Source organism: Quercus suber, unplaced genomic scaffold (assembly GCF_002906115.3).
Source record: "Quercus suber isolate HL8 unplaced genomic scaffold, Cork oak 2.0 scaffold_65, whole genome shotgun sequence".
Classification (NCBI taxonomy): Eukaryota; Viridiplantae; Streptophyta; class Magnoliopsida; order Fagales; family Fagaceae; genus Quercus; species Quercus suber.
In genome coordinates, this window is record NW_027069530.1 from 1,604,457 (window position 1) to 1,616,249 (window position 11,793).

An 11,793-nucleotide genomic window follows, 5' to 3' on the forward strand; every position below is an offset into this window, starting at 1 on the left:
TCTGTATTAAATGTTAATGCATCATTTATTTGGGCACAAAAATTAGAAAATTTAGATAAGATACATGACACAAAATTGGAGTCCAATTTATAATCTCCATAAAAGTGTGCAGGTAAGATGTTCTTGTTTAGGTTAATGAGCATTATTATTGTGGTTTTCTTGGCTTCCGTGTTAAATGTTAATGCATCATTTATTTGGGCACAAAAATTAGAAAATTTAGATAAAATACATCACACAAAATTTGAGTAAAATTTATAATCTAATTAGATTTTTTTTTTTTTTGAGTTTTGGTTAGGACAAGTGGCGCAAAATTGAGAATCCAATTAAAATCTAATTGGATTTCTTCACCTATTATTATATATATAGATTTTCTAATAAAGTTCTTTTGTTTTTTTGAGCATATTTTGATGGATCCTACACAACAAATACCATTCCTCTCATCTTATACCGTACTTACACTTTCAAATTTCAACAAATAAGCAATCCACAAAGTGTATCTAAATGTACTCTCTTAACTATTTTTTTTTTTTAGTTACTCTCTCAAACTAAACACTACGTTTTAGAGGGAGGGGGGGGGGGGGGGGNCCTTGAATCCTTGAAGTTTCTTGAATCACTTGAATTTTTTGAAAATTTAAATGGAACTCGACATTGCTAATGTCAAGTTACACTTAAAAAATATACACAGAACTCAATTTTAAGGATATCAAGTTTTACACAAAAGTCGATTTTGTTAAAATCAAATTTAAAAAACAGGAGCATTTTGCTCAATGGTTTCAAAACAGAGATATTTTACTGCATAGTTTTAAAATTAGGGACAAATACTCATTTTCCTCCGCTTAATATTCTCAATCACTTCTTGTACTACAGTTGTATTCATACTTTTGTGTCCAATGCCTTGTTATTCCGTACGTGTACTGTATTTGCAATGCCATGAATCCCCCTAAAATAGGACTTAAGGAAGAAAACCCAAAAATGAAAAAAAAAAAAAAAAAAAAAAAAAAAAAAAAACTAGAGAGTCAAGAATGGTTTTAGAAATTAGAAATTTCTTTAGAAATTTAGAATTAGACCAACATGCCCATTCTATTTGAGATCGAATTAGCTACTAAGAGCATTCACTGGTGAGATTGTATATATGAACTAGTAGGGTTTAAGGATTCACCTTTAAAAAAACTAGCTGATATTCCGTGTTGTGCATTTTCTAAGATTTTATAAGAAATTATTTTATAACTCATTGGGTTTATCAATACTATTATTCTTAGTCACTATAGTCTTAGGTCAACGAAGTTTGTTAGTAAAACTAAATTCAAAGTAAACCTTAGTCTCTAGTCATATTTTCAATTCCAAGACTAGGTATCCTTTATTATATAGTGTAAGAAAGGGACCGAGACAAATACATTTACAATGTTTGAGAAATTATAGACATCAACATAAAAGAAAAATAGCACCACCGTCCATGTTGTTTATTAATTACAAAGAATATATATTTATTCATTACAATCCAACCCATTACCCACATGTCTACAATGAATAAATAAATACATCAAATCTCCTATTTTTTCATTTTTTTTACACAGTTACATTTGGTTAAATTAAAAACCCTTAAAAACGAGAAACTTGAAAAGAAAAAATAAGTGATAGTAAGAGGGCATACTGTAACTGTGATTTAGTCATTTTATTTTATAATTTGAGAAGAAGACAAATATTCAATACATTAAAGAAAAGAAAGAATTACAGATGGCCATTAGACTGAGCTTCCGCAGTATTAGCAATACAATCAGACACATCCTCAAATTAAATGGAAGGACTATCTAGAAACATTGCAGCCTTGTTAGCTATCCGGTGTGCAACCTTGTTAACTTGAGCTTGAAATGCTCAGACTTCCATGCTCGTAAATCTGATATAGCAAGCTTTGCATCCTCTTTGAGATGGACGATCCTTTGATGTATTTTCTACTTGACTGCTGAAAGACTTTGTTAGGTTCTAAGGTCTTAGGATTTTATGTATTTAGAACTCTAATTTGTAATGTTGGCAAACCATGATCAAAACATTGTATTTAGTCTTATTTAGACTTGCTCAAAGTTGGTTTAATATTGTAAAGTTGGAATCGAGTGGCTGCAGAAGTACTTGGGACTTTCGGCCTGGCTCGATCGATCGAAGAATAGACTCGATCGATCGAAAATCGCACAGGTTGAATTTTCTGCAGAATTTCCAACTCAGCCCTACTTCATTAAACGTTTAGGGTTTTATGTTTTTACCCTAGGTATATAAACAAAACCCTAGCCACGTTTTTGAAGGTTGTCCATATTGTATTGTTGCTCATACATTGCTGTTTTGTGTGAATCTCGTGTGAGATCTTTGAGGAGCTTTCCTTTACACAAAACTTAGGGTTTTCATGGTGGAGATGATTTCAACATCTTGAAGATCATTACTGTTGCAACCATTGGAACTTAAAAGAAAAGCAAGCGGGGAGCTTGTAGCTGATTGAAGAATTCAAGAAAGAAGTAGTCCGTGGATTCGGAGCCTGCGCGTGGTCGTGTCAGGAAGTTCTACTGGTGGGTAGCATTAGGAAGTCGAGCGGGGAGCTTGTAGTCCTTTTGTACGAACTTCAATTCTTTCATAGTGAATTCAGGTTAGCCTTGAGGATCGGTGGGTCAAATCCTCCCCAGGTTTTTACCGTGTGGTTTCCTGGGTGATCATATCTTGTGTTATTTATTTTCCGCTGCTTTATATCTTGATATGATTGTTTAGATTGTTTTAACCTAGAATTGCTTAATTTGACTAAGTAACAACTTGGCTAATTAATCTAGGCTACGCAATCTGTGTGTTTAAGGGGTCTAAAACCGTTCAGACTTTATAACTGATAAAGAGTCACTTCGAACATTGTGAGCATTTATAATAGTGATTTAGTTTAGGCTGGAAGTATGCTAAGATATAGTCGTGTAAAGAAGAAAAGAGAAGGAAATCAAAAGGGGTAGGTAATTGAAGGGTTTGAAATTTTGAATAGCCAATTGAATTGATGGGGAAGTGAGAGAGAGAGAGAGAGAGAGAGAGAGAGAGAGAGAGAGAAGAGTAGTGTCAAACGATGAGATGTAATAAAAAAAAAAAAAGAAAAAAAAAAAAAGAAGATGGCTAAGTTATCAAAGAAGGGCGCCACTTCGCAAAACCTTATGCTCTCTTGCATGAGATCTCTGTTTATATATGTATGTATATATATATATATATATTTGATATGATGAAGATTATTGGGAAATTTAGACCCCATTTTCATAAAATTAACCAATTTTAAAGCCAAGTTGTTAATTAGATATATTATGAATAGTTCTTGGTTAAACAAACAAATATCAATATCATGCATAGCAGAATAGTAAATAACACAAGATATGATGACTTAGAAAAACTAATGAAACAAAATAATTTCATAGTTAAAAATTAAGGGGAAACCTTCCAAAATAATCAATCAACTATAGTAAAGAGAAGTTTAATAATTAGTACAAAACTTTTGTCCCTAGACTATATAATCCAAGTAGATAAACTTACAGTAATAAACTTTACTACATTAGAACCTTTGAACTCTTCAATATATGAACGCCTTGAGCTTCCGAATGACTCTTCAATAGATGACGCGCTTACAATCATAACAAGAACCTTCAAATGACTCCAAGAACTTCTTGAAAGTTTTCTTTACAGTAACAAGTCTATGGTGGTTGCTATGGCTTCAGTTTCTTCATCAAATGAACTTCAAATTTAATTTGAAACTTTTTGGTATGATTAATTTGAGAGAACTTGGTTACAAAAACCATAGCCGCACAAATGATGTGTTTCTCTCTCTCTAACAATTTTTCTAATAGATGACTTATAATGTCCTTTAAATATTTATTCAAACAGATCTCACTTTGAGCTTCAAAAAGACAAGTTATGGGCTTTTTTGCGTTATCGATTTTTATTGAAATGCGAAGCTCGATAGATCGATAGATATATATCAAGCTAGGTATAGAGAAGGCAAAAGGTAATCTTGATAGATCGAGAAGTATTAAGGAGGTATCAAGATAACTAACGAGAGGTATTGAGCTAGTTATGAGGTACATGCTAAAAATGCACTTTTCTTGAGCTAATCTTCAATTTCAACTTTAAAACACATCAAAAATCAATAAAAGAACATAATTTATCATGGTTTGACAATACCAAAACACATAAACCTAACAATCTCCCCCTTTGTCAATCCATGACAAAATCTCAAGTACAAAAGTAAGCTCAATACAATAATAAACAGGTTACAAAGAATGAACTCATATTCAAATACACTAGCCTAATCTTAAAAATTATAAATAAAAAGTCCCAAGAAATCATAGCATAAACTAGAATTGATTGTCTTGATTGGCTCCATACTCGTCTTCCTGAAAGCACTTAACAAACACATTATGCGCACTATGTGGAAAGCAATGACAGATAATAAACAAGTAAAGCTTAAGATTATGTATACAGTATATATTGCTCTCATCCTAAGCAAATAAAACACATTTCCTCCTTAAACAAACATGTATTACTCCCCCTAACATGTAGAATCTCTAAAAACCACACTTTCTGCCCTTTTTGACGTGATTGACATGGGGCATTGAATGTTCAAATTGTGCATAAACCACTATGAATGTTTAGACCCCCAATTTACAAATTACCAATTCAAACTTTATACTAAACAATGCATGTGTGGAAAATGATTATAAGCTTATACCAGAATTGATAAACAATCTAAATCAAATAAAATCACATCCACAATAGAAATTAAATGGCAAAGATTAAGGGAAGAGAGATGTAAATACAAGGACAACACAACGATGTGTTATCGAAGAAGAAACTGAAGCCCTCAGTGTAAAACCTCTCCGCCGCCCTCCAAGCAGTCAATAATCCATTAAAGAATGAAGTTGGGATACATGAACAGCAGAAGACCTTCCAAGCCAAATCTAACCAGTGTACCTAAGCCCTCCAAGCTTCTTGTTCTAACAAAGTTGCGTTGAACTTTTGTCTTCTTTAGCTTACCAGATTTCGCTATAGCCCATAGTATCAACCAATAACCAGTGGTCTTTTCCTAACTGCTTCCCAAAACACCAAATAGCCTTCTCACAGATGTGAGTATGGTGAGAAAAGGATTTGGGTAAGAACCTCTCAAGGATGTAACAATGGAGAGGATAAGAGTAGAACAATTTGAAGAGTCTCTATGTAATGATTGTAGATGAATCAATCTTGTTTTTCGCTAGGGTTTTTCTCTCAAAATTCTCTCTGAAAAATCTCTACATTTTGTGGGTATAAGAGGTATTTATACTGGGGTGAGAGTGGAATGCGAAGAGTTAGGTTTTTCAAAACAGGGCTGGCTGGCAGCTTGGCTTAGCGACTTGACTGAGTCACGAGTTCAAGCCACGAGATAACAGAACGGCTAGGCTGCACTTTTTGTCTTGTAGTGTTCCAGTTGGCGTGACTGTTCATCTTCTCTGCACACTTCACTTGTGTGCTGCAATTGGTGGCTTGCTAGTCGCGAGTCACTAATGAGTCCCAGCCGTGATTTTCTGCATCCTTGCACAATCTTGAGCATTTTTTCACATGCTCTCACTCACTACCCTTACATGATTCCCACTTAAATATAGGGTTACTAATTGCTAAGTTACAAGCAAATTTGGCACGGAATAAAACCAACACAATGATTGATTAAATTCAACCTTACAAGCACAAAAGGCTATAAAGTTTCACAAGGGAAACATAAAGATGATCAAAGGGGCATAAAGAATCCATAAGCAAACATGAATAGAATGACAACAAAATACCATGGAAGCTAAGGGGACAACACATACATGGAATGCAAACAAATAAAACTCCCCCCCCCCCCCCCCACAATAAAGAGCAATGATTGTAAAAACAACTTTTTCCAATTTGAAAATGATAAAACAACTGTTGGAGAAAAACATTTTGAGGATATATATAATTATATATATATATATTAAACAAAAAAAAAATGACTTAGGAAAAAACCAATGAATTAAACTAGTTTTACAGTAAAAAAAATAAGAAAAAAAAAAAAAAACTTAGGAGATAATCTTCCTAAAAGACAATCCACTATAGTAAAGAAAAGTTTAAGATTTGGTAAAAAAAAAAAAAAAATTGTCCTTAGACTCTACAAATCCAAGTAGATGAACTTACAGTAGAAATCTTTTATTTCATTAGAACCTTTGAATTCTTCAATATATGAACACCTTGATAGATGACGCACCTGCAATGACAATAGGAACCTTCAAATGTCTCCAAGAATTTCTTGAAGGTTTCCTTCATAGCAACAAGTTTGAACTTGGTTATAAAAACTCTAACTGCACAAATAGACTCTCTCTCTCTCTCTCTCTCTCTCTCTCTCTCTCTCTCTCTCTCTCTCCTCTCTCTCTCTCTCTCTCTCTCTCTCTTTATATATATATATATATATAAAAGCCTTCTAATAGATGGCTTATAATGTCCTTTAAATACTAGTTCAAATGGATCTCAATTTAGACATCAAACAAACAGGTTTTGTGCTTTTTTGCGTTGCTGATTTTTGTTGAAACGCAAAGCTCGATAGATCGATAGATTGAGAGGTATCAAGTTAGCTATCAATAAGGCATAAGGTAATCTCGATAGATTGAGAGGTATCAAGATAGTTATTGAGAGGTATCAAGCCAGCTATTGAGGTACATGCTGAAAATGCACTTTTCTTGAGCAAACTTTGCATTTTTAAATTGATCTTCAATTGCAACTTTAAGACGCATCAAAACTCAATAAAATAACATAATGTAGCATGGCTTGACAATACCAAAACACATGAAACTTACAAACATGTTGTGTATCCAAAAGCATATATATATATATATATATCCACCATAAGAGCATCTCTAACAATTTCTTCAATTTTTTTTCCTTGGGTAGTTTCATTCTCTAAATTTGGATGAAAAATTGGTTGGAAAAGCCTTCTTGAAGATGCTCTAAAGATGTAGTGAATTGTGATTTGGCTAAAAAGGCCATTAGAGGATTTGCTTTACAAAGATAAGGAAACACTTTACCGGATATATATAGTATGTCTAGTTTAGACTGCTCTTGGACAATCTGACTGTAGAAGGATTAAACAAAAAATTGTATGGATGTGTTGATGGGTTCCACTCACCAAACAGGTCGTATGCTCTTCACACTTACGGAACAAGTTAAAGCTGATTTCTCATATTATTGGTCCACATATTGGTCCTACCCTCCAACTTAATCTTAAATGAACTTACCAGTAGTTTATTCTTTTTTATTTTATTTTATTTTATTTTATATTTGTTTTAAATAGTCTAGAACCTCATTTTTATTTCCATTTGATCCCTATATTTTACTAACACATTGGAAAGAAGTAGATGTGTAATCGTGTTTGTCTAGAATCTTCTATGCACACAAAGAAGTCTTGGTCAATAATGGTCTTTTATCTCTACGCATTCTTGTTGCCAAAGTTTCCACGTTTCTCTATCCACATTCAATTTCATCACTCTTTTTAGTTTACTCCTTGCTCACTAAGGAGGAATATTCAGCATCATAATTCATAGGTAGTAAAAGGCACCCTCTTCTTGTTAGTTTCAGGTGGGGTAGCTTTATATATAACTTTATATTATGATACGATAATAAAATGGAGTAATATTCCGATCAAAATTTTTTAATTACACTTATAAAGTTATATTTATACTCTTCATGGGTTTTAATTAACATTCAATTAAGTATAATTAAAATAATTGTGTAATTAAAATCATTACCCTTTGTTCAAAATTACTATCTCCATAAATATATATATATATATATATTTTAAGTTGACGATATCTCCCCTAAATATTAAAATTTAAGAAAGTATAATTAAAATAATTGTGTAATTAAAATCATTACCCTTTGTTCAAAATTACTATCTCCATAAATATATATATATATATATATTTTAAGTTGACGATATCTCCCCTAAATATTAAAATTTAAGCACTTAGAAAATTCACTTACTTGAATAAAATGATGATATATAAAATAAGCTTGAATGGAACTAGTGTTCTTTTAAATCCCGAAAATTATATATGAATGTATTAAATTTTGCAATAACCTTATTTTCAATGTACAAAAGCAAAAGATCAACTTCTATATATATATATATATATTTTAATGCGATACTTAATTTTGATAATATTAATAACTAAACATACCCATTTCAAAGCAGCAATAAAAACTAGAAGAACAAGTATAAGTGCAATGACTGCATAAACACGTTGATAATCAAAAGAGTTTTTAGCACAATTAAAAAATATTTAGCAATTTTTTGAAACATTATGCCGAACTAAATATACTCATAATGGTGTACTTCTCTAGGATTCAAAGTTGAGCATAGTACTAAATTGATGAATTATTTATTATTTATCTATTAGTAAAGGGTCTTTTTTGTTTAAAGAGGGGCCACTGGCCACAAATATAGGTCACATGATCTTCTTCTTCTTCTTCTTCTTTTTTTTTTTTTCATGAGTCCACCTTTAACTTGAGGAAGTAGTTTTCAATAATTTTTGGGACCGGGTATATAAATTTTTTTAACCAAATTTTCTTATTTCATATTTCTATTTACCATTAAAAAAAATAAAATTTCATGAGGGCATGGCCCTCATCATTTTCAGGAAGCTCCTTTTCTGTAATTAGGGCTCATTGTGATCTCATACATAATCAAGAGTTACCTAGGACATGTTCAATAAGGGACTAAAGGACATGCTTGAACAACAAATTCATATAATCTAATCCGATATGATTCACACAATTGTAAGTATCCAAATCTATCGTGTAAAAGTTTAATAAAAATTTATATTATAATTCTAACACTCCCTCTTTTGTAAGGTTTAAAGTACAATATTTTATAAAACTTGATATTCAAATACATACTGTGAGGGTTTGGATAGCCCTGAAACGTGTGTTGCGTTTTGTGAGTTGCGTTTTCTCTTTCTTTTTTTTTTCTTTTTTTTTTTTCACGCATTTCCAGCTTTTTTTTCCACATGTTTTCAGCTTTTTAGAGACAAATTTTATTGTTTATGAACAGTAAATACATTGTTCACATACTGTGCATATACTATTCACGCATTTAAAAAAAATAAAAATAGATCCTACGATATTATTCATGCATTTAAAAATTATTTGATGTAGAACAGACAGCACATGCCTTCTTGGAGCAACAAGGGCGCAAGAAGTCACAACGCAAGATCAAAGGAGGGTGCCAGTAGGGGCCATTAGAGGTAATAGTGTCGGAATTGCATGAAATTTGGCAGGTTGAAGGGAAACGGCGTTCTGATCCAGATTCATGGTATCATGAACATTGCCAAATTTTAGGCAAATTCTTTCGTTAAGGCCCTGAAAACAATGTTTTTGCTATTTATAATAATATTTGTTTTTCCTTAATAACTTTTAGTTTAAAAGTCAGAATAAGGTCCCGTCTGTTTTAGGACGACCCTTAAGGTTAGTAGTTTATGATTCTGCATTTAACTCAATTTTTCCATTTTTGGTAAAATTTGGTAATTTTGTCACCTAATCGCTTAATTAGTGCGAATTAGGGTTTTAAACGTTTTTGCTCAGTATTATATGTTTTGTAGCCGTCAGAGGCAAAACAGACTATTATCAATAAACACAGACTTTTGTCAAATTTTCTTTTCTGGTGGATTCCAGTTTTATCTCCTTGTGGATTCAGGGAAATCCCTCGTGGATTCGAGGTTTACTACCAAAAACTAACAGTTTAGTTTCTGTTCCATCGAGAGAGCATCGTGTGTGCTTCTCTCAGGCTTCCGCGACATCATTATTTTATTATAGTATTTTCAGCAACAATAAATTGTATCCAAACGGACCCATTATACTATCTGTTGTGATACCGCAGTAAATAATCATTAGTATAATCGAATTTAGACAATTTGTGTATTTGTGCTGACCCTTCCACACTCTAATATCAAAACCCAATCATGTACTGCCACCTCACAACTTTGCTGACATGTTCTCAAATTTCTGGCTTGGAGGTGTGTGTGAAGTTTCTGTAACTTTCACACTAGATCCTTGTCCTCAAAGGCTTAGAAGCTGATAGTCTTAGTGAGTCTTTCAATCTGATAAGGAAATTTTGTACTTCGAAAAAAAGAAAAGAAAAGAATGTATAGAAAAAAGTGTGGCAAAATGACAAATAACAGCTTTTTGTGGTTATTCTCTCTAATCTTGGTCACTACGTTTCACAACAAAAGAATAAAAGTAAGGGCCCTTAACCATTCATTTTGGAAAAATTTTTATGGGAAATTGAAAAAATTGTCAAAACAGCTAATTACTTTTTCACTTTTTTATAAAAATTTTTCTAAAATGGTTCACTAATGTATGCTGTAAGAGCACATGTTAGTAAATCCCTAAAAGTAAAACAAAAAACAAACCTTTGACAATGTTCCTTGGAAAGAAATCATATTACGCCACGTGTCAATTACCTTAGATAATTAATGTCTGTGTCAGCTTAATATAAGCAGAGAGACACAGACAGAGCAGAGAGAGAGAGAGACTCTCTCTCTCTGCTTTCTCTCAGCTCTGTCTGTATATAGTTGATCATGAGCCCTACTTCTTTCACTGCAGCACAGTTGTTCTCTCTGTGTTTTGCTTTTAAGGTGAGACTATCTTGCTTACTTTCAATTATTCACTTCCATTTCTCTTAATCACACATTCGTATATAATGCATGGTTGAAGAATCAAGAATGTGAAGTTTCTTCGTTAATATAAAAGCAAAAGAAGAATTTGAACCTTCTTTCATGCTGGTTTTGAATTGTTTGATTTCAATAGTAAGGAAGGTTTTGGTTTTTAAGTATATTGCTGTCAAATTGTATTGTTTCAATAATGTAACTACACAACATAATTTATGGCTATATCCCTTTTTTATTTAATGTTTAGGTTATTATTTTTTGATTTTTAATTTCTTTGAAGTATATTAATTTGCATTGAATAAATTTTTAGTTAATGTGTTCTACTTTCTTAATTCACAATGTTGACTCTGTGTACTGATGACTTATTAACATGATAGTTGCAGATTTGAAAATGGTTTTGATTATTTGATTGCAACAATGATGTTGCAACCATTGAGTTTTGAGCATGACAGCGAGCAAAATTTGATGGTAAATTCAAATCAACATGTTTTTCTACACTCCTGCTATTTGATTTTCACTTTCAAATAATGAAAGCAGAGTTTTGTTAAGTAGCTTTCTAATGTTTTTCTGTTTATTTTATTTTTTGGCCCCATTTTATTTTTCTTGAAAGATATCTTTGCAGTCACTTTGGTTTAGTTTTGTGGGTTCTCTATTATTATTTATACTAGCCGCGAACCCGCGCGTTGCGTATGATAATTATTTTTATGGTAGTTTTATTAAATTTTTTTTTTTACAATTTAAACTAATCTAATAATGAGTAATATATTTCGTAATTGTATTTTTATTTATTATAAGAACAATCATAAATGTAATATAGGATCAATCCAAAACACCAAAAAAACATAAACTAAAAAAAATTAATAAAACTTAACAACAATTAATTGAACCAATATTAGGATAAAATTTTGTTTTTGATAATATATTAAGGTTACTTTCTTTGTAGAAATTATAATTTCAGCCGCCCAAAACATATTATCAAATAAACAATTATTAGCAAAATCTAAGAATTAAATTTCTATACATGCATTGTTATAAAATAATAATAATTAAAATAAAATTGCAAAAGTTAAAATTTGTCACCTAT